We start from the raw sequence: 24,111 nt of genomic DNA on the forward strand, positions 1-24,111 counted from the left end.
AAAGACTGGGGCTGAAGAGGAGGGGAATGTGTTAGAGGGGGAATATTGGATGGGAAAATAGAGCAGAGTGGGCAGATTGGAGAGCGACAGATTGTGAAAGCGGGGGAGAGAGAGAGGGGAGAAGAGATCCTATTAGGAATACCATGTGTGTGCATCATAGAGGGGTCTGCACGCAGGGAGGAAGGAACGTCTACTGTAATGTTATTCAATCACATGTATCGTGTATTAGATAACTCCTCTGGTTGGTTAGCATTGCGAGGGCTGTAAACGTGCTCTGCTTTAATCCCAGACACATCATGGGTTTAATCTCAAACACATCAGGCTTTTCCAGAAGGGTTTGGGGAGGGAGGGGGGTGTTTTTCAAGAGCAGATAGATGTGAAAGTTGAGTATCTCTGCAGCTTTGGGGTGCTCCTGATGGTTTGGAGGGGGTTGATTAGCCATCAGGTCGCTGGAACTGAATGAGGAGGGATTTATTCTGCCTGGGAAAATGGCTACTGCTGTGACACAATGTGCACAGGTTGACTTGGTGTGTGTGGGGGGAGAGATTTGTTAGGAAATAACCTCCTGGAAAATACGGCATTTCAAAAAGCGGATTAGAAAGCCCCAAACTCTCCTCCTAAATTGTTGGAAAAATCAAACCTAAACGGTCTGAATTAAACAGGCGAAACAGAAAGAATGTTGAAATCGGGCTCAAAAACTCAGTATTGACACCATCAGCCTTAATTTACCCCAGAGTGCAGGAATAAAAATTCATAGAGACATGATGAAAGGCTGAGAGTATCAGACAGGAATCCAGAGACTTAACCCTGAATTTACTGCTCCTGCGATGGGTTTGCGCTCTGAATCTTTTCCATTGTGCAGATGCAGATTCCCAGGTTGTATTTCCATGATTTCTTTTAAACAGTTGATAGAATTTGCTGTATATCTTTGAGCCAGGATTGATGCTGTTTCCTGTCATTTATCTGTGTGTGTGTATACATGCGCGCAGATGCCTTTGAGCATTTTTAATCTCCGTATCATTCACAGTATAAGCACAATAATCATGTAGTTCTTACTCTTGTGTAGGTTTGGAGCTAAAATGCTTTTCACAGCTCAAGGATGCAAATTTTGCCCAAAATAACATGATTCAGAAACTCAAAAAAAAAAAAAAAATCCTCCTCCAAATAGAGAATTTGATTCACATGGAAAGGAGATGAAGAGAACTGGCAAATTGTGGGCAGGTTCTGGGCAAGCTTCCTCCATCTGAATTTGTTAATGCGTCTTAATCCTGACCTGCAACACCCTGCCTGGCTAATGCTGTGGCCTCTCATGACCAGGACTTGCAGACTGCTGAGTTGCATGGCACTGGGGTGGGTTTCTGCCTTTTTTTGTCCTTTTTCCCCCTCTGTTCTGTAGGTTGCTGACTCCATTTCATTTGTGACCCAGTTAGAATTTGAATCCAATTCTCTACATTTTCTTGTAAGAACAGAATTATTCTCCTTTTCTTTGTGTGTGTGTGTGCATCAATGTTTGCATATTGCCCCCTGTGAAGATTTCCACTGCACGTAGATGAAAATGGATTGTTTTGAGAAAGGTCCCCCAATATATATTTCTTTTGATTGAATGTGGCATTTTAACACATTCCTCTTCCTTCTGCTGCTCTTTTAATTCATAAATAGGCAATTATTTGTTGGGGTTCTTCAGATTTGGGTAAATGAAACGCGTTACCCCGCAGAGCTCAGTGTTGCTATGCAGAGTTCTGATTTTGATGGCAGAAACCTAAAGCTCTGTAAAGAAGGGCGGCATCTCGGCAATCCAGGAAGGTGAACACCAAATCCTGCCTGGGATTCCATCCTTCCCACAGCATTAGCCACCGCAGGGTGAAACCCCAATAACTGGCAGAGTCCAGATGGGTGCTGGAGGTTGGGATGCGAATGAGATTAAAAGTTGGGATAATGGCATTAATAGACAGATGATGTGCATGCAGCGCGTGTGCAGAGAAATGCTTGTAGTGCTCCCAGAATACAACTGGCACAGGAAAGCATTGTAATTCCCTGTTTTCCACAATTTAGGGGTATGCTGGAAAAGCAGTTATACGTTTTTATAATTGTGGATGTCTAGAAATACATAAATATGCGCATCAGCCAGCAAAATAATAAAGAACCCTGTAGGTTCATGGAGTTTATATAATGGAAATTGATTAGATTTTAGTTTGCAGTTAAATTCAGTTATGCTTTGTCTCACTTCATTCCTCTTCCACCACTTTTCCCCCTTTTTTTTCCTGCAAGTATCTAAATTGCACATACAATACTGGAAGTCAGTGTTGTCCCTTCCCTGCTGTAAGCTCTGCCTTTTTCTGCTCCTTTTTACTTCAGTTGCTCACAAAGAGATGAGCCCCAATGCTGGGTGATTATGTTCAGGTTTCCCGCTCTACCCATCAGATATCTAACTTAGAACTATGAATAACTCCCCTCCAGGAGAGCCATAACTATCATGTAAATGCATCTTTCTCTGACACACTTCTATATACATAATACAGGAACCTGAGAGAGTTTTCAAAGCAAGCCAAAGAACACAGTGAAAACAAATGTATATTCCTAGGTTTGGGGTGTAAAGGCTGAATTCACAAACATGGAAATATTTTTTTGCCAGCAATTTTTCATTTATTTTCAATTGAATTTCATGTTTTAGTTTTCAGGCACATCCTGACAAATGATCTTTATGAAATATGCAGTCCTCTTTGCAGCCCTCTTGCATCACTACGGTGCTGGGAGAAAGACATCTCTTTAAATTGAAACCCGTTTGTAATGAATTGTTGTTTTATTTTAGAATCTGTCCAGTTTTTCCTGGAACATTCGCTCCAAGTCATCTGTCTGAAGGAATCCTGAGCTAACAAATCCCAATCAAAACATTCAGCAGCCCTTGACCCTGCTCACAGCAACTCCCTGTGTTATAAAACAAAGGGCTGCGGTGATGGGGGGAGAATCCCACTGTGAGGTAGAAAATCAGTGTTATTGCTTAGGTGTGGATTTAGAATTAAATCGCATGTGAGATTTAAAAACTTGATGGGAATCTGTGACCTTCTGGCTCACCTACAACTGCAGTGGAAGACAGTGACCCTACAAGAACATGATTTACTGGTGGAATAAAGTGAGCTGTAAAATCTGAGTGGGGTGGGTTATAGTCGGTAAAAAGCATAAAGAAAAGAAAAACACCCCATATTTAAACCCTAATCACCAATGTAAGGAAATAGAAAGGAGGAAAGAGGGAGATGAAGGGGAGAACAAGAGCATCCCCAGTGGCAAAATGGTTAAAAAGAGACGACTAAAATCCAGCAAAAAATCAAGCAGTCAAGTAGTTAATTGACTTTGCTTTAATCAGCCCAATGAATATTCATTAGTGTGCTGGTCCTAATCATGGGGGCCATGTTGTCCGCATTTAGCAAGCGCACGCTCAGCATCATGCATGCCTCAACAGCTTCCCTTCCTCTCCGCACTGACATTAAATTTAGAGGCTTTGCGCCTTCCCGCTCGCAGGGAGCAGGGATTGGCCCAGCTGCTCCGCTCGGATGCCATAGCAACCCCTGGCTCGTTGCCTTGGCAACAGGGTTTTTTTTTCTTCCTGTAAGGGCCTGAGCCAGTAATCCATAGGCTTAACGTGGAAAATATGCCTTTGTGGGGCATGTGGATATAGATATATAGATGTAAGACAGAGATTGAATGGGCGGAAGGCGTGTGTGCCTTCTATTGTGCGGCTTCAACGACGGGAATGGGTTGGAGGATCTCCTCCTCGTCATCATGAGCTCTGTTTTGGGTTAGGGGCTTTATATCATTTATTACATTTTATTTTTTAATGCAAAATGCACCAGCTGTCTGTGCAGTTCATTTCTTTCAGGTCCCTTCCAACCCAAACCATTCTGTAGTTTCCAGACCCATCCAAAGGGAAGAGAAATATTTCTCTTCACCATAATTCCTCCCCTATTCCCCATCCCAGAAAGCAGTAGCGACTGCTTTAAGAGATATAAGACCCTATTATTCACATTGAGTTGAAGTTCCTCCTCCTGAAGGAGGTGGGTCTGGAAATGAGCTGCCCCATAAATCAATGGAGAAGTGCAGGCATGAAACTGGAGTCACACAGCGGTGAGTGAGGCTGCTGCTCCTCACGTTTGCGGCTGCTTTTCCCTTCTTCCGAGCAGGGGGAGGCTCCTGCAGGAGATTGGTTCAGCCAATGCAACTCCAATCCTGCTCCAGTCTGTTAATATTCCAGATGTTGCTGGGGAAAAGATGATATCCTGATCCCAGTGGTTTAGGGAGTAGCTTGTGTTTCTACCTTCCTGAAAGCTAAACATGAAATAGCAGCAAAGTCCTCAGCTGGGTCAGACCCAGCTTTAAAAATAGACTTTAAAAGGAAAAAAAGACACCCACTAATATATTCAGAATGCCTGCAAGGAATTTTGGAGCTGGGAAGTCCAAATGGTTAATGTTGGCTGGTAAATAAAGCTCATCCCTTAAACCAAAATCATAAAGTCCTGCCCCAGTGAGGCATCATCTCCAATGGAACAAAACAGCTGCAGGGCAAAATGAGCAAAACCAACCCGTCCTCTTTGGGCTGGGAGTAAGGTGCCCTGTGAAACGCTCAATGTGAAGATGAAAGCTGCATAGGAATCCAGAAATAGTGCTGCAGCAGATGAAGCAATAGGTGCTTTCAAAAAAGCATTAGTAATTTCCTAATATTCCCTTCTATCATGCCTCTTTTTTTTTTTAATAGCTCTTAAGATAGAGCAGAAGTGGCTACAAGTGAAAAACTAATTCAGAAGCTGTGAGAGGAATTGGGTTTGGTTTCTATGAGGTTTTTTTTTTTTTTTTAATGCTTCTATTATCATTACCTTAAATTATTCAAAAGTGTCATTTTGAGCTCACGGTGCAGGCATATGGTTCAATAAAAGCACTTGAAGAAGGATCCTCCTTATTTCAAAAAAGGGGAGCAGTGTCCTCACTCCTGCTGTCTGTAATGGGAAAGGTTCCGCACTGTGCCATAGGGGGAGCCCAGCATAGAAGAGGGATCTGGTTTTCTTAGCCTATCAGGAAAATGTTTTGCAGTGATGCTCAAAATTTAGGGATATTTGGGGCTAGTTTCCATGGCAGTTGTAGGGCACTATAGGAAGGAGCAAATTTTATCTGTCCCAATTCCCATGTACTAAATGGCACCAAAACCCTACTAGAGGTCTGTGTGAGCTTAGGGCACAGGATGGATTGTTGTGTGCTGGCTAGTGGTACAAAGACCAGTTCTGGCCAATGTGGGTGGGAAATAGCTTCTCAACATCTGTATCTGCACATAAGAAGACAAGGTTAATCAGCCTTCGATTCCCCCCTCAAACAGAACTACTGTGGTTTTGAACATTTTTAAGTGTGAAAGGAAGAAATCTGCCACCCACGACCAAATGTCAAAATTGAAGGCTGGTAGCTTGATCTCTGAGGTCTTCAGCAGCTCCCATCTGGCTCGGCAGTCCTGCTGCCATCTTGAGCACTGATCACTGGGGGACATTCGGCAGGAAGAGTTGGAGGTTGTGCAGGGAGAGGGGCTTAGGATGTATTTTGAGTTATTGGTTTTTTTCGTAATAAAATGAAATCCACCAGTAATTATAGCTGCAAGAGAAGAGAGAGAGAAATTATGAAATGCATGAATCGAGAAAGAGAGGATTTAAAGTGGGCTATCAGAGTCACTGATGGTAAAGATCATCTTATCCCAAGAAGCATCGAGGCAGAAGGACTCAGGATGTGAGAGTGGCAGATCACTGATGTAAGACAAAGAGCTCCCAGGGAGGGCGAAAAGTAGGTTACAAAAATATTTACAGTGAATTTCCAGGGGAAGTCTTTAATCTTGATAAATCCATCTTTCTAAAAAGGCTGTTTTGGGAAACGTCTCAGATGTATTTAAGAAATCCAGACCATAATACTCTAGAGAAAATAATTCATGTGGCACTACTGGGTAGTATTCATAAAAAAAAAAAAAATCATAAGGGGAATAATTTTATTTTTGTGATCCTATTTTGTTGATTCAGATCTCTCTGAATGGAGTCTCTCTGCTTCCATCTGCCTAAACTTTGAGAGCTGTAGGTGGTCCATTGAAAGACATAATCAGTTAATTTTAGATGGGGAGCACAAAAATACTGAGTGTTGTGACACTGTCCCTTAGGCTAGTAGTGCCATGGGCTTGGTGGCTTCTCTTGGTTCTTTCCTAGGGTTTGAACATAGTCATTTGTACCAGCACAAAGTATAGGAAGGGTGGAGGTGAAAGACAGGACCGTTAAGCTTGGAAATAAAAGGCAATGAGAAGCTCACAAGGGAAAGCAGCATGTGCTGCTCGTAAGACCCACCTCGACTCCTTCACTCTGTGTTCAGAAATGGTTGAGTAGTTTGCCATCGTATTGATGGAACTGGAGGAAATTTCCTGGATTCATGTTGAGTGATCATCCTGGAAGGTGTGCTGATGGTACCTGGAAGTTCATCTTTTGTTAACCTTGCATTACTTTAATTGTCCAGTTGGGGAGCTGAAAAAATACACTGTATTTGGTGATAAACACTCCAGGTGAATGAGAGATGTTCTGGGACCAAATGCATTCAAAATGTGGCAAATTGGTGAGCAAGGAAGGGGTGGAAGAAGAGGAACAACACTATAAGTGAATAGAGATCAGTGTTAATGTTGTCCAGCAGCAATGAGGATATACCTATGGCCTATATAATTTTGATCAGCTGTAATACTATGCAAAAATCAAACCATAAGACACACAGATTTTTAAAGATGCCATGCTGATAGAATTCCATCTTTTGATTTGTTCTTACAATATTCTCCTTTTGTTCCTTTAGCTGCGCAAAACCCAGTGAAGCAGTCCCTGTTGGGACAAAAGAAATCCCACACCCAACCAGCCAAAATCCAAGGTAAGCATTGGTTATTTTTACCTCCATTCTTAAGTTGTCAGTAACTCAGGTTTCTTTAAATGAGTTCTAACCTTGGAGCATGACAGTGTTGTATCTGCTGAGCCACAGAGCTAGTGCCTGCACTTTGTATTAGTGATTCAAACTCAGGGAAACATTCCTCCCCAGGTACACCCGTTACAGGTAAGTACAACGCGTAGGGTGCAGATACAACTGCTTCTTCTGCACAAAGGCTGCTTAGAAAAGCACAAGGCATCACTGCTGGTACCATTTCACGCCCATGCCTCCAATAAAGCTGCAGGCAGGAGTGGGAGGTCAAGGGGCAGGCTTGGCTTGATGCATCACACAGCCTTCCTTCAAATCTTACCTGCCCAACCTGTGATGCTTTTTGCAGCGAGGCAATGCACAAAACAGTCCCCTTCTGCGATTAAAGATGGAAAAATCCCTTCTTTCATGCAACTGTGTCTTTTTCCATCTCTATTTTTGTCATTGGCTGACAGGGTGGGAAAAGAGAAGGAAAAGATAGAGAGGGAGGCATCAGGGAGAGGAAAATTACCACCAGATCCGGCAATTGAAGTGAGGAGGGAAGAAAAGGAGGGAGAAGGAGAAAACATACTAGTTCCTGAAGCTGCTCACCAAACAGAGCTCAGTTGTGTGTGTCAGGATAAAGAGCAGACTTGAGCAGGTTTCTCTTCCAAGGAGGGCTCATCCCCTAACTTCAATCAGCAGCATCAAGTAAGGTGCTTCTGAAAACACAACATGGCCATGGTTTTTAGTGTCAGGTGGCTGTACCACTGGATGTTTTACCCTAAAATCCTTTGAGGTATCATCTGGATGGGCAGTTGCTACTGTGCCTATTGTGTTTGGTGGTTTCCTGCCACAACTGGAAGAAGGCTTAGTGCTTCTCCTAGATTTACTGATTTAGGATGTTCTCTAGAGGTTGAGATTTCAGAGAAGTTTGAGGTTTGCCTTGGAAGGGTTGGCTTTTTCCATGAGAACCCATCTACTCTGCAGCAAAGCTGTGAAGTCTTGAATCGGGAAGAATGCGTTTGCGTTAAATTGTTCTGCAAAACAATGGATTTGGAAAACAAAACAGCAGCAACCAGGATGAAAACCCCAACAAACAAGATAATATTTATTTCTGCCATGGCAGCTTTGTGAACTGCAAATGGCTGTTTTGTTTTGCTGGGCTTGTACGCAGAAAGTGATTGTACCCAGTTGCAGACAAAGAATATATGTCTGGGCCATGGAAGGGGGAAGAGGAGGGTGGGAAGATCTATGTCTGCAGAATCACTGATGCAGGAAGATGCAAGTGCTGTGTTGTGTCTAGTTGCATCATGTGTGAATCCATCAGCGACTTAAAGAAACAGCAAACTCGGTGCAACCTCTTACTGTGGTTTTCCCATCTGCTCTCTGATCTGTTGGTGATGGATGTTCAGCTTTGCCATCTCTGCCCTCGAGAAGTCCTTTGTGGGAGCTTGTGGTGATTTTCCTTAGCTGGAAAAATACCTAGGAATATCAGCAAACTTTTGTGAAGAAACCTGTGTCTAATTGTTACAGTACACACTGCACTGTCATGATGTCAATGAAAAGTAACATTTGTTGATGAGTTTTATTAGGATGTCTGTTAAAGGTTTTGTTATATCTCGACTTTACACACTAGTAAGACAATTATGAGTTAAAAAGCACCTGTTTCAGCTTCTAGTTCAGACCTTTGGGTGCAAGTGTGGGAATTGAGCCTGTAATGTGCTGATTATGAGGTCAAAGCTACTCAGTGAAGCTTCTGATGGAGGTTAGTCTTGGAGTTGTTCTCTTAAACAGTCGTGCATGGCTTAGTGTTTCACTCTAATGCAAATCATTCTCTCTTATGTTGCTCATAGAATCTCAGGAGAGCTGTCTGCCTCCACAAGGAATCTGTCAGCCTGCTACCAACAAGCTCATATCCATATCTTGACCCACTCAGGAACTGACCATTTTCATTTGTAGCCTAGTTCTTTCTTCAGTTCTGTGCCATCCAGAGCAGAATGTAGGTGGCTCTGCTTATCAGTTTCTATACTATTTTTCAAGGCCACTAGCTAATTTCATCCGGTTTTGTCAGAGGTAGAAGTCTCAATGATGTTTAATGCCTACACCTTTTCCAGCATGGGCAGTGGGTGAAAGGGGAGACTTCATTGCTGCTCTACCTGAAGGGAACTGCACACTTTAAACCTCTATTAGACCCCATCTCAGCAATAGGTATTTGAAAAATCAGCAGAAACACCATTGCTTCATTTATTTGATGCTTGCTCACTTACCCACTGAAGGATTTTTTTCCAATGAGGCATGGAGCACCGACCATCAACATGATGTTTCTGGACAGCCTTGGCTCTGTGGTGTGCTGGGCTGGTCTCAGCACATGTGTGGTAGGAGCTGGGTCAGAAAGCTGGGTACTTTCTGCCTGTCCCAGGCTCTTCTTTCCCTGACAATACAACATTTTCATTTGTAATGATTACAAAAACCTTTTTTAATAGGCATTTAATACAGCCTTAATTACTGGGGGTGGTTTCAGTATTAGTCGCATTGGTTCCATGCTGATTTTGGTCATTGTGCAGGAGCACCTATGATTTCACTGACCTGCAATGACAGTAAGGACAGTGCAGAACCCTCCAAAACTGGGCCCGTCCTGCCTTTGCTCTGTAGCAATTGCAGGAGTAGCTCATTAACATGAGACAACAGCATTACATTGATGGGCAAGCTTTGCGCTGCTGAACTTTACACTAATGCCTGCATGAGAATGACTCGGGTAAGACAAGAAAGAAGCTGAAAAACTGTTCACTGCTACTACAGAGATCCTATAGTGGTTACACATCGAGTCCATTGTGCTATCATTTGTGCACATGAGTATATTACTATAGAAGGACCGTTGTATTAGCAAAGGCTATCCTCAATGGTGGTAATTTGGTTTTGTCATGGTAATACAATGCCAATACACTTCAGACACAAAAGTGAGTTCTGCATGGCTTGGCAAAGAGATTTTCTCATAGCTGCTGGGTGAGTCCATTGGTTTCTCAATGTTCCTAAACAGGAATGGGTCAATGGTAATTTTTAGCAAGGCAGATGCCCCTTGCTGAGCTTGTCTGACTATAAAGTGCTGCACAAGACATGCGACGTACATAGCATCCTCAGCCCCTCTGTGTAACTTGCAGGCTGTTAAACCTGCACAGCGGGAATGAGGACTCTCTTAATCCACTGAATTTGCTGTTTAGCATGACCTGAATAATCTTGGTAGGGCTAACGTGATCTTCAGCTCTAGCACTCAGCTGCCTGTTATCCTCCTTGAAGCTGCAGGATATCAAAAATATCTGACTGGTTTGCACGGAAGAAAGTTGCTTGGATGGTGTCTGTGTGTAATTTGTTTTTCAGTGACATTGTTCCAGGCTCTGCTATTCTCGATGCCAGTAAGTCTCTGTTTCTGTGTGAACTTTTAGGTAGAATCTCAGTAATGTTACTTCTGTTGACCACAGCTGCCTGTTCATCATTACTTCTTTTGTGTTTTGTCTTTGGTGGGGAATGAAAAGCAGAGGAGAGCAGAATCAGTGTAGGAAAGTTAAAAATGTGTCAGCAGCTGCCTAGCAGGAAGCAGACTCTTTCCTCCAGGTTGCCGGATACGTGAAGGTAGAGCCTTGATTGGTGTAAATTGCCATAGATGAGAAACTATTCTTATTCATTCAAATTTATAGCAGCTATGTTGATGTTTCAATTCTTACGCCTATTCAGCAGCCCCATGACCATCAGCAGCACAAAACCAGTGGGATGATGATGAGGAGGAATTGGACCAGAATGTCTTTTTCCCATGGCTGGTGATGCTGGTGGTCAATATTTGGTTACATCTTTCCAAACGCAGTAGCTGGCTGGGCCTGTGTATTTTTCCTTTCACATGTCCATTAAATAAATAACCATGTGGGGAAAGGAAGTACATTTTTGGGAAGGTTCTCCTGTTTTTTCCAGAGCTCTATGACTCTGCTTTGTAATCTGCGTAGTCCTTCTCATCACTAATGTTAAGAGCTTCTCAGGGGTTATGAGAAAAGGATGTTGATAAGGCAAACTTTCAAACCTAGCATCCTTAAGAGGGCATCCAAATGCTGCACTGTACAAAGGAATTGAAATTAGCTCTAAATGCAGTTGGCTTTGCCAGCTTTATGAAAGAGAGAAATATATTTTAAAAGGATATGTTTCGTGTAATCATGCTGGGTTTATCAAGTGCAGAAAGATGTCTCCTAACAATACCCAGGAAGATTACAATTGTCAATCAGAGCAGAGGTCCTGTTCCTGCCTCTTCGCCTCCCTCCCCTGCTGCTCTGCTCTTCCTGGGCATAGCAGCACTGCACAAGGCAGAGAGTGTAAAGAACTATTTAACCACCAAAAGATAGAGCCAGCCAAGCATGGCACTGAATTTCAGGCACTGAATTTCAGCCCCTGAACGTGCCAGTAATGAAATTTTTGAAGGGAGGAGCATGCACCAAAACCAAGAGTGAAAGCCATCCTGTGTGGTCCTGTGGGTGGTACGTGCTCTCCTTCTGAGGCTTCTCAACAGTGTGAGGGCTGCTGCAAAGTGGCCAAAGCTCTTCTTGAAGCTTGAAGGGCTCCTGGAGCTTTTCAGTTCATTGCAGGATCCGCAGAAACCCTCAGCATCCTCCTCCTCTTGGCACCACGGGGTCGATAAAATCAGATCAAGGCTTAGCATTTCTAAACAAAAGGGAGTGGTTAAATGGGCTTTTAAACACTGGAACCTGTCCAGCTTGTTGGGAGGCAAAGCCTGGAGAGGCGGGGGTGAAGAGAAAGTGAAAGGTGCCAAACTCGGAGTAGAGTGGCACTTGTGAGCAAAGTTGTTGGAAAGTCATTTTGTTGCTTGTGTTGTGCAGCGTGTGTGTGTGTGCAGAACAGATTGGCAGACGCCTGTGCCCACGAAGCCGGGCTGGGGGCCGGGGGGAGGCTGCTTTGGAAAGGTGCCAGCTGTTCCATGGGCTTTCTGCCATCAGGATTTTTCCCCCCCCTCTTCCTTTCCCTCCCAATCCCAGCCCCCAAATGCACATGAGCAGGCTGGCAGGAAGAGCATGCTGAAAAGGATCTGACAGTTTGAACAACACTCGATGACTTAGTTTGTTTTCCCTGACTTTGCGCCAGCAAGCAGGTCCATGGATGAAAGACTTTATTAGGCTTTTAGAGCCACTGACACAGGTCTTTCTTTGACCTGAGGTACTTGAGAAGAAATGAAAACAACGTGTAACTTTCATGGAGTTGAAAGACTGCCCAAATTGAAGAATACGGTTTACAAGGGATCCAAAGCATCACAAAACGCTTCCCAGGGTGAAGCGCAGCAGAGTGGAGCGGGGGGAGAGCCCTGGGCAGAGGGAGCAGACGTGCACTCACTCGTGCACGTCTGCTGAGGAGGAAAGCTGAGCCAGCTCAGGAGGGTATCACGAGATGATCGCATCCAGGGGAAGGTGCGATAACAAAACACCAGCTCTGTGGGCCCAATGTAGGGAAGCGATGGAACTGAGGGGGCTGGAGTACCTCCCGCATGAAGACAGGCTGAGGACACTGGGGCTGTTCAGCCTGGAGAGGAGAAGCTGCATGGAGACCTCAGAGCAGCTTCCAGTGTCTGAAGGGAGCTACAAGGGTGCTGGAGAGGGACTTTTCATCAGGACTATAGTGGTAGGACAAATGGTGATGGAGTTAAACAGGGGAGATTTAGATTGGATATGAGGTAGAAGTTCTTCCCTGTGAGGATGGTGAGGTTCTGGCACAGGGTGCCCAGAGAAGCAGTGGCTGCCCCATCCCTGGCAGTGTTCAAGGCCAGGCTGGACACAGGGGCTTGGAGCAACCTGCTCTAGTGGGAAGCATCCCTGCCCAAGGCAGGTGGTTGGAACTGGATGAGCTTTAAGGTCCCTTCCAACACAAACCATTCTAGAACTCAATGGTTTCCAGGAGCCTGTAACCATGGAAGCAGTGCCAGTACTGCCCAGGTACCAACACAGGGCTGGGTGCTCAGTACTGCAGTATCTGTTCCACCCTTCTCTGCCTAGACCTATGAGGAGAGCCATGGAAGAACAGCCATGCACTGTTAGCAGTGGTAGCATTCACAAGGAAAATGTAGGACAGTTGGATCCTCCTCCTCCCGCAGTGATGCTGGTGAGTCTTAAAGGGGTCAGAGCTGGTTCCAAATATTCCTAAATTATCCCCAATTCAGTCCTCAGGGGTAGAGGAGGGATTTCTCATTAACTTTCTTTATGCCTACTTTGCTCCTCAAGGAGCTTGGTTGAGGGATTTTAACAAGAAAATGAGGAATTAGGCTTTGGTTATAAGAAATAAAAACAAACAAGCCCCTCAGTGAGGAAATAGAAGGCATCAAAGAAACTGTAGGTGCCAAAGAAGAACTGCTGCAGTGGATGGTAGAAGGAAGTAACTGTGTGAAGGAGTTTCCCACTTGGAAAAGTAAGAAAAAAAGGGTGATTCATCCTTTTTCTAAAACCTCATAGAAGGAGAAAGATGTCAGGCCAGCTTTGTAGAACTGAAATAGTTTCTCAAAACCGGAGACCAGATGACTGAAAAACGAGTGATACGGATGCTGGCTTATCAGTCTTGGAAAAGAATCACAGAAACTGAAACTGCATCTATTTAAGCCTCAGTAGGCTGGGGAATGAGGTTTTATGGTTACAAGCCATGACAGAGAACTTTTTCTGGAGTTCACGAAAAGCCTCATCCTTCCTCAGACTGAAACCGAATGCTACGGCCAGTGGGATGGCCCAGAGTTGTCATATGAGGACACTGTCTAGGAAAACTCCAGGGAACAGCAATGTTTTCCTTGCAGAGCTAATAACAGCTTCTGCTCCCTTAAAACCGTGTTCTGTTGGTAGCACAGAGGGATGAGGACTTTGACAAGGCCCTGTTCAGCTGTCACCATGGTGGATGTGACAACAGCCACCTCTGCACAGAGTCACCACTGCCTTCAGTCACTTTAGCACAGCTTTGCCCTCTGCAGTTTGCTTGTAGGTGGGATTTCCAGCAGGTTGATATGGTGCTGTGACTCTGTGGAAGGCTAAGGTGAATATTTACTGCCCTGCAAGCCAGGCAGCTTGGGTTTGCACCCTTATATGCATCATCTGCATGGCTTGCCTCACTGGAGAGGCTGGTGCTCACTGGGGGTCTGTATCCCATGTGGAAGCAACACATGAACCATCTTTCCAAAGATCTGATGGTCACAGTTTGTTTGTGAACAGGCAGCCTGGAGGAGGCTGACTCAAACATGGAATTTGCTCCCATCCCTTTTGTTTCGGTCCCAGCAGCTCCTTTGTATGCGCCTGTGCAGGAGTGCAAGGATGTGTCTGTGTTTCTTGTTTCCTTTCTATAGGACTGAATGTTCTGAACGATCATGTTATTGTATGTGTCTGATGAGCCATATGGAAGCTGGGAGGCTTCGGGAGTGTTTTGGGAATATAATGCCAGGAACTGATAATCTCAGCAGCTCTTCCTCCTTATTATTGCATTGCTTTTGCTGCCATACCCACTTAAAGCTATTTAAGCCCCTTCCCTGAGAAGCTGGTATTTCCTCACTGCAGCCTTCATTCTCCGTGGGGTAGAAAGGCTTTGGGAAGTGTCTTTTGAGACTCATTGCAACTCTCTAATGCTTTGCAGAGCCTGTTCTGTTGTCAGGCTGCCTGTGAAGGGTTTGTAGCATGAAATAACTCGGCCTCTGATGGGAAAGAGTTGGGGTTTGCAGTACTATTAGGCAGACAAAAGGTGAATTAGCCCCACTCTGTGAAACAACCCTGACACAGGGTGGTGCTGCTCTGTCAACAGCATTATTTCACAAACTGGTTTTCTACGGTCTTTGATTCCAACAAGGCATCTTGCAAAACACACAAAGGATCAGATTGTATCTCCTAGTGCTGGCTGTGTTTCCTTCCAGTGGGACACCGGCGGCTGCTGCGTTCTCTCTTTCCACACCTTTGCCTCTCCTGACCTCCTTCCAGAAAACCCACTGGCAGTGGTTTGACAGTTGCGGTAGCGAGTCGGGCAGTGGGCACTCTTCCATACTGTGTGTTTTTCTCCTCCTGTGCTCGAAGAGCCTGCTCTTCCCCTGCACCTGTGGAGCTTGTTAATCTCTGCAGAAGATTCAGTTCTTTGACTGCCATCCAAGCCTGCACCATCTGAAGTGAGCTGCATCCTCCTGCCCTCTGAATGATCCTGATCTTATCTTTCACTCTGGCTCAGCCCTGCACAGGCAAGGGACAAAACTGGGTTGGATCGTGTAAGAGGGGTGCACAGATTGAAAAAATATAATCTTCCTTGCTGTGCATCTAGTTGACGTGACACTCGGTGAAGATGGGACTTAATGTCTCCCATCCATGGACATGACCTGTTGACATGGCTACATAGGAGAGCTTTGTAGTACCAAGAATTATGATCCCTGTGTAACTAGTGAAGAGCTAAGCTACCACAGGGATAACAGTGGTGTCTTCTCCAAGAGTTCTTATTAATGTGGGCACTTACAGCCCCAGTTTTTGACCAGAACATCTCAGTGGTCCACCTCTTTTCAAGGGATGGGCTCTTCAGTGTCCACTGCAGCCTTGGATCAGTCTGGAGCAGTTCAGGATTGTTTCTGTTTATGAAATGATTTTTTTTTCATGCAAAGGGCAAAGTGAGACCCATGCTTAAAGTTTGCCTCTCTTTTAATAAGAGAATCAACTTAACTGGAAGGGCTTTACCACCGAATTCTTGCAGCACTTGGGGTGTCTAACCTGGATTAAGTGCTCCTTGAATGCTTTTAGCTACTTTAGTTGTCTTAACCCCTGTGATATATTTTGTGATCCCTGAAGCCTGTGTGCTGTGCTGGGTTTAAATGGCAGGCAGTTTTAGCATTGTGTGTTACGTACCCAGCTCATCCCTCTATGGGCTGTTCATTTCCATATGAAATATTTCTTTAAATAGCAACAATCTCAGGGGCTGATTTTATTGTCCTTGCTGCGGCTGATCTCAGTCATCATGCCCTTTTGAACATCCTGACTTATTGTTCATTTCTGGTGATCTTTTATGGCCCCGTTGTTGCTTCTTACCCATCCATTTTTCATACCAGAATTCTTACTCTAAAGCTGGTCCCCAACCTCTGCCACATTCTGCTAGTGGCACATGTCTCTGAGCATAGATTTTGCTCTACCTTGAAAATTCTGGTCTTTATGGTGTGTCTCACCTTCCTCAGATCTCTCTCCAAAGGAGTAAAGGGGCACATGCATCATTTTTGGGCTGTTTTGGAAAAAGGGAAGAAAACCACTGTCCTAGTAGATGAGGTGGTGGAGAACACCATGAGATACCGATGCATACGACCTTGGCAGAGATGCCTATGCCTAGGGCAGCCTTGGTGTGCTAGGAATCAAACCATTGCTGGAAGGGACTGAGTGTAGCGAGTGGTGGGGGAGAGTTCAGAAGCAACACATAGTACTTCCTAAGATAAAAAGACCAATCAGTGAAGGGGGTATTTTAGTTGAGTACTTCTTGGTGTTTCTAGGAGGATTGGTGTTAAAAAGGTTTGCAAATGAGCAGGTTTGCTTCTTCAGTAAGTCCATTTGAACGTGCTTCTGATAGTTAAACCATTTTGTGTATGCTTCCCTGTTTCAATTTTCTTTAAAACTTGAATTTCCCTTGTAGGAAATGAATGTGCCTGATTATCTGTGAGTAGCTTTTCTGTTAGTCCTAGCAAAGTTGTCCATATACACACATACGTATTTGTGTGCTGATCTTTGGTGTTCTTTTAATGTCTTCCAGGAGATTTCCATTCCCAGCATCAAGTCTTCCTAAATTGTTTCTTTAATCCCCAGGTTTTTAGTGCTTGGCAATGCTACTTGTTCTGAAGTGCTGTGATGGGAAGGTGGAGGGTTTTTTTTCCCCCTCATTAGCTGCTTTTAACATTCACCTCCTTTGTTTGTGTATCTTCTTTAGATTCCCTTCCCTTTGTGGGCAGGGCTTTGCTCTTCTGAGGTGTTAATAAGCCTCTGGCAGAGACGACATCTGTGGCAGAGGACATTAAGTTCTGAAAAACATACTTCTTGTGTTATGAGGCCCGTTACCTCATCTGAGCAGCAACTACAGCTTTTAAAGAGCAAGGACAAAGGAAACACTGGCTTAGGGCTGCTTCATGGAGGGTGTTTTTTTTCCTATATCAAGACTCCAGCTCAAAGTGTTTGTATGGGAGAGGGGGGGAAGAGACTGCCAAGGGGAAGAACATGAGAGGAAAACTTGTGAAGGGGAAAGGAAAAAGAGAAGAGGCTATTTAAAAATACTGTGCATTGCTTAAACCAACACCTAGCAAAGGATAAAGGCTTTACAGTGCCTATACGTGATCCATCCATCTGTTCATCCCTTTTATCCAATCCTATAGTCATGGGTATCATAAGAAGGAATAAGAGCGGTTAAAGCCTCCCCATCACAGGCATGTCAGATGTTCCACACTGAACAAGATCAAACCAGGGATTTGCAGCCAGTGGGATGCAAAAAGGTGTCATGGAGGGATAAGTGCTCTTCCCTTACCATAGGGACAAATGGGAAGGGATCAGTTTCAGCAGGGTGGGAAGGCGAGTGCAGGCTCCACTTGCACAAGGGGGTGTTAATGGCTGCGTTACCACCCTGTTGCTATCAGGTGTAACTGTCTCGAAGGCTGGAAACTGAGTGCATCAAGACCTTATGCTTCCTCCTTAACTGTATATCTTGATATGACTTATCTGCTAAATGTTTTGGGGCAGAAAGAGGTGCTAATTCAGACTCCAGAATAGATTTGAATTAGAATCAAATAAAGCAGTTTCTTCTCCTCCTCTTCCCATTTCACCTTCCTTTAAATTTCCTGTGGTTTACCTGGGAACATTATTTTTGCAATGTTTTCATTAATTTCACATTGTTCCTCAGGATGTTGTAATGGAAACACGACAGTATGCTTTCTGGACTGTGAAAGTCAGTCTGACATGACATTCTAGCTGACATATTCCAGTCTATCTTTAAGGTATCAATTACTTAGCTGCTAGCTGAGCACATTGTTGCCTGTCAGAGGGTTCTGTTATATCATTTTCATAGTTGTTGGTGTCTTGAAAGCTGACTAAAGCAAAAAGGTTCATTGCACAGGGTGCAGATCCTGATCTTTCCGTATCCAGTTGCACAGAAGAGAAGTCCTTGCCACAGTCTGGGGCACTGACTGATGGCAGTTATGTTGTTGTGCCTGATCCGTCATGCCTATGCCTTTGTGCAGCTCTCAGCAGCAGTGGGGGGCTTAGACTGTGCTGCCTCAATGCTGCGTCTTCATCAAAACCCCTCACCTATTGTGTGGGATCAACCTGGCAGCCCTCAATGTGTGCCCTTAAGCAGGCAAAGCCCTTCAGCTGGGGGCTGCTCTTGTCTCCCCAAGGACACCTCTCCTATAGTCTGTTCTCAACTCCTGAAAGGCATCCAAACCCCTGTGTGAAAACTGAAATGAAAAACTGGCTGGCACATGTTTTCACGGTGGAAGTAGGTGACTTCTGTGCCTGCAGATTGACGGTATCGCTGCTGCTGGCATGACAAGCCTCTGCGTGTTGTAACCCTGGCACCAATCAGTGCCACGGATGTGAGCTAGCCTCCTCTTTCATTACTCTCAGTAGCTCCTTCCCTTCCCTGCTTAGGAAAAGGAGCTATTTATGGACCTGGACAAGGTGACCTCCATATGGCAGATTCTGCCACTCACCATGGGGACTCAAGCTAGGCACATGCTCCTCGGGCAAGGCAGAGAGACACTCACAAGCGGTGGGCACATCCAAGTGTATGTTGCTTTCAAAGCAGCAGAACACTTGTTTAAGAAGAGATAGCAACAAAATGTAAAATAGACTCAGGAAGCAAGGACTCCTGACTTCCCTGTGGATTTAGGGAAACCAATGCATTGCTGCAGATCGCATGTTTAATACTCTGAGTTACCTGGAATACTATGAAAAAAATAAATACTTTATATACTTATACATGTATGTGTATATATATATATGTACACAAATTATATTACATACACATATACCCCTGAATGGCAAGAACTTAATGCCCGTGTGAGGATAGCTTTCTCCCGGTAGCATCAATCCTCACTTTATTCCTGCCCTGGAGAGCTGCACAAAAGCAGACTTCATTGGGCAAAGCTGTGCTGTGTAAGCAAGGTGACCCAAATTCTTTAGGAAAAGGAGAGGCTGAGAGGAAGGGTGAGGCAGGAAGAGGAGCAGGAGGAAGGATGCAGAATCCCTCTGGATGCAGAGAGATGGTGGCATGAGGCTGTGTTTCTGCATCCCATCTGTTTGATTTGATCGGGCCTCAGTGGAGTTACACAGGTAGGGGAGAGAAGCTCTGTTCCCTGCGGATTCAGACAGGTAAAAGTGCAGATTCCCACCATCCTTTGCCTGCTGTGTCCTAGAAAATTTAGGTTTTCGTGCCGAATTCCACTCTTCAGCATGAAAGTAGCGCAGCCCTGTGTATAGAAATACACTTACACAGGTTTAGGCACCAGCCAGTATGTTTGTTTTTTTCCAATTGCATGTAAATCACTGTCAGTATTACAATAACAAAACTGCAGTTTTAGTGAAGAATCAGTTATATGGGAACACAGATTCCCCTGCAGCTCTGCAGCCCTGCTCTCTAGCAGTGGTACCCAGGCTTCCCCTAGTGCAGTATCTTCTGTGTAACCCTCTGGGGGTATTAGTAGGCTTTCAACAGAGGAAGTATGTGCTGAAAGATCCTGGTTGCACAAAATGGCTTAAAAAATACATATGTGATCTGTAAGGCGAAGAGGAGCATAGTCTGCCCTGCGTACCATTGCCTCCCATTGGATTTCCTTGAGGCAGTGCAGCTCTCCGCACACAGCTTCCCAAGTGGAATGCGCTGTTTGGGTTGTTGCAGGACATATGCAGTGTACAGAAAGGCAAGATCTTGTCTTGCTATTTGTGGCAATTTATATTTGGAGCTGCTTGAATAATTCATGGTAGATCTTAACTATTTCTTTTTATGCAATACTTATTCAAAGGTATTTTTCCTCATTATCTGTCTATTTTCACTTACACGTTTTTGGGCATATGGTAATACAGGTAAACCAGTAAGAATCATCTCCATTTAATGCTGAACAAGGAACTTTATTGCAATGAGCAACCCAGTAGCAGCTCAACAGCTTCAGTTTTATTGGGCATCTGAAGACATGCGTTGTACCGTCTTCTCTCTCCCTTTCTGCTCATCTCCTCACTAATGCGCTCATCAAAAGCAGGTATCCTGCTCATAAATCCCTTTTTCAGGCAGCGATGAAAGCTAACAGGATGGATGTGTATTCTGCAGCCAGCAGCAACCTGTGGGTATAGATGTGTGAAGTTTCATACACTAAAAGTATTTCAGAGTTAGTTTTAAAGGCTCTGTTAAAATCTCTTTCTGTTGATGCATAAGTTAATATTCTGCATATGTTTACAAATCTGAATACCTTATTTCACATGTGAGGGGGTGTCTTCGGATGCTATTCCAGCTCTCTTTGTGAAGATACATGTGAAAACCCACCTTTCGCTGATCACGAGCATCGTTCTGTGTTCCTGCCAGTCGGGTCTTGCTTCCCGGCGTGCCCACCCCATGCTAGATTCAGTAAAATAGCAAACGAGGCAGATCCCCTTCCTGGGGGGGCTGCAGGCCCTGTGATGCTTCAACCTCCCCAGTGCACATTCTAGACGCTTCATTAGAGCAGCCACATTTGGAAACTGTTCTCTAGGGACACAATCCAGTGTCTGTTGAAAGGAGGAAAACAAAACCCTCCTATTGACATCAGTTTTAGGAGGCTTTGGATCAGCCCTGAAATGTTTTTCTATGCAGCATGTTTTTGTTTTCCTCTTTTGAATGACCTTTTTTTTTTCGCTCCCCTCCTCTGTCATTCCCTCATCCCTCCCCTTCCAAAATCAAAGCTGGGACATGATTCTACTTTTCCAGGATGACCAGGTTCAATCTGTAATGGGAATTTCTCCTGGCGTACAGATATATCTGGAGCGCATGGACTGTCCTGTGTGACCAGCTGCCTCTCACTCGCTTACATAATTTATTTTAGGGTTTTTTGGTTGTTTCTTCTTTTTTTCCATCAGGATTTATATCTAAAAGCACCTCTCCTAAGCTCTAGATGCTTCCTAACCGTGCCCCGGCAGCCTGCCAGTTCCAACCAGCCAAAAATATATCACCTTACTTGGCTTGTGGGCATTTTTGTATCTTTAAAAGTTAATCCAGCTCTAAGCTGGATTAATAATGGAACATCCCTTTAACCAAAGGCATGTAAGGTCAAGGCAGAGCTATGTGGATATTCCAGGCTGGTAACTACAGAAGTGTTTGGGGTTTTTTTTGTCCTATATATGATCTGATATGATTTATTTCCATGATATTTTTCCTGCTGGATGAAGGAGGAGCAGAGGAGTGAGGACAGGGCTAGACTTAAGGAAGAACAGGGATCCTGAAGGTCAGCGGTGGTGTAGATATTGGATGAACAGGTACCTAAGGGGAAGAAAGACCAGAAAAGCATCAGCCTTTCAGTGTGGGAGAGTCTGGGGACAAGCTGAACTCGTTGCAGGGATTAAAGAGGCAGCCTGGCATGAGGATGCTTTTTGAGATGCTGGAGTGACAGCGAGCACACTCATTCGCGTGGTTCGTGTCGTCACCAGGGTTCTTTGATGTGCTTCTAAGCCCTGGCTGTCTGTCATTTATTCAGCAGCATTATATAATGTGCTGTTAGGATCACGGACTGTGTACCCTCGGAGCAGCAAAACGCTTCTCCCTTTTACCCCTTGAATAGAGGAGACACGCGGAGTATCCTCAAATACCCCCCTTCTCCTGCTTTCAGTTTAGGGCCCTGAAAAATAAAATCAGAAGGAGATGGAGAGCCTGGGTTTTGCTTCCACGCAGGGCTGTTTGTACCAGTGGGAGCCAGTCGCATTGCCCCAGGGTTGGAAGTGATATGAGAGGAAGTGCTGGGCCTTTTAACATCCCCAAAAACACAGTGGTGGTGTATTTGTATTGGCGTGGTGTCCTTGTGAAGCACACAGTGGGGTTGGATCCAGCAGTACAGGCATTAAACCACATTGGGCCTGAGCTGCCACTCCTGAAGGCAATAGCAAATTCAGGCAGCTTGAAGTCTGTGGTTTGGGGGCTGTTATTTTTCTCTTGAAACATTATTCTCTTCCTTTTCCTCTCTTGAAGCCCAGAAATCAATGCTGTTAAAAGATCCCCAATGGATAGGTTTCTGAAGTGTTCTCTTTATTGTCTGTTTTAGTGCTTCCTCCTCCCCATTTCTCCTGCTCTCTGTCAGGAGTTGCTAGGGTGGTTGAATCTCATCGCTGAGGGACATGGGGCAAACCATCCTGGCTCCTTTCTGAGTGTGCTCATTGCATTGGCTGTGGTCATGGTTCAGGGTTAAAGGCTGTGTCTAGCCCCAGGGCAGTGGGTGCTTTAGGGGTCCAGGTGATTGAAGGACTTCAACTCAGTGGGCAGATGTAAATCAGAGCTCAGTTGGTTTTAGTCTTTGTGGGGGAAAAGACTGATTTGGTCTTGCTTTCTAAACCAAAAGCCATTTAATTAATTCCCTTTGAGTCTTCCTGCAGAGCCCTCTGCCATTTTGTGCTTTAATAAGGCTATAAAGAGCAAATTGTATAGCAGAAAGAGGCTGTAAATGTCTTATATTGGGAGATTTGACCTTCCTGATGCTTCTAGGAGCTGGGACAGCAGTGTCGAGATGCAGGGTCCTGCTGCATCAACCCTCAGACCCTGCCCTTTGTCAAAGTACAAAACTTGGATTTAAGTGTAAAATACCTTGTAATTTGGACTGCTCTGATGGAATCGTGCTGCAAACGCACGCAGGAAACATTCATCTGTCTCTATATACGTAGATACAGTTATTGCTGCTGAAGCATGTTTATTGAACGTCTCAGCATGTTTATCAATGATGGATGAATCATTGATATTTTTAATACCCATTCCCAAAAATACTACGCCAAATGTGTTAGGCAGCAAGATCACGACCAGAGCCATGCAGAGATCTAACCAGGCCAAATGCTTCTTTCTTACCTATAAAAACCCATGTTATAAGATACATTAGCTGTAAATTCCTAACAGATGGGGCTATAACAAGCTGTTAGAGAGCATCTCCTTTGCTGTGGGGATGCACTGCTAAAATAATGCCACGTGGCTGTCTGAGCCCTAGCGAAACTGAGATGAGCTGGAGGAGGAGGCTGTCATCTGTCTAGGTGTTGATGTCCTGCTCATCACCGAGAGATCTAGTCAAGCAGTTGACCCTCTTAAACTTACTCAGCTCTTCTGCATATTTACAGAGGCACGAATGCTATGAGGAGAGTTTCCCCTTTGTTAGACATGCGCCTTTGCTGTCCTGAACATTTCATGACTGAGGAGATGGTCTAGAAAGCAGAGGGCAGGAGAGATTTTAGGTCATTGGTGGCAGATTATGAGTGTGTTCTGTTAAGGGTTCTTTCCTCTCTCCCACTTTTTCAGGTGCCAGAGTCCTGTGGAAAGCGAATGAGATTTTTATACACTCTGTGACTGAACTGTCATAAGTTCTGCATGCACACGCAGAGATGTGGTGTGGTGTCTGCACAGTTATGGGAATGTATATAAGTGCAGCAAAATGTACACAAGCGTATATAGATGCATTTATATATTTGTATGATGAGCAAACCTATCTCAGTGTAGGAAGAATTGAGGGATAGGTCCTTTTCCCAGGAAAGGAGCTTCATCTGCAACTCTTCAACATGACTAAATAACTGAAAAAACAACCATTAGAACTGCTTTTATTCAGAGGTGACATATTTCATTAACCCTGAGTAGCCCCTTAAAACAATTCCACTACTCACTCTGCCTTAGGAATACACTCACACCTATGCTGCATTTGAAAAGGCAATAAATGTGTTTCCCTGTTTTTATAGCATACGTTGGCCTTAATCTTGTGGTATTGTCCCCGTCCCCAAACAAACTGGTCTTCTGATACCCTGTAAGCCATTGCTCCATAATCCCATAATTAAAAGAAGGATTACCTCTAGTGTAACACATGCAGGATGCATCTCTGCATGATGCTCATGTTGGGCTCATTACCTGGATGGAGGTCTCAGTTGCCCCAGGTAGGAGGGACACAGAGGAGTCCCTTGA

General features: G+C 44.5%; 2 protein-coding genes across 2 annotated transcripts in view; one reads left to right on the forward strand and one right to left on the reverse strand.

Moving 5' to 3' along the window:
• Positions 1 to 24,111, reverse strand: part of ARFGAP1 (ADP ribosylation factor GTPase activating protein 1) — a 280,382-nt gene that overhangs the window by 177,288 nt on the left and 78,983 nt on the right. The gene's annotated exons all lie outside the window — the stretch shown is intronic.
• The window catches only part of YTHDF1 (YTH N6-methyladenosine RNA binding protein F1), a 218,641-nt gene that overhangs the window by 84,850 nt on the left and 109,680 nt on the right, over positions 1 to 24,111 (forward strand). The window contains exon 6 of the transcript XR_009726685.1: positions 6,847 to 6,918. The gene's annotated coding sequence lies outside the window, so the exon portion shown is untranslated. The remainder of the gene's footprint in view (positions 1 to 6,846; positions 6,919 to 24,111) is intronic.

Source organism: Neopsephotus bourkii, unplaced genomic scaffold (assembly GCF_033783945.1).
Source record: "Neopsephotus bourkii isolate Nb327-2 ecotype Australia unplaced genomic scaffold, CSIRO-AGI_Nbou_v1 NB_1060, whole genome shotgun sequence".
Classification (NCBI taxonomy): Eukaryota; Metazoa; Chordata; class Aves; order Psittaciformes; family Psittacidae; genus Neopsephotus; species Neopsephotus bourkii.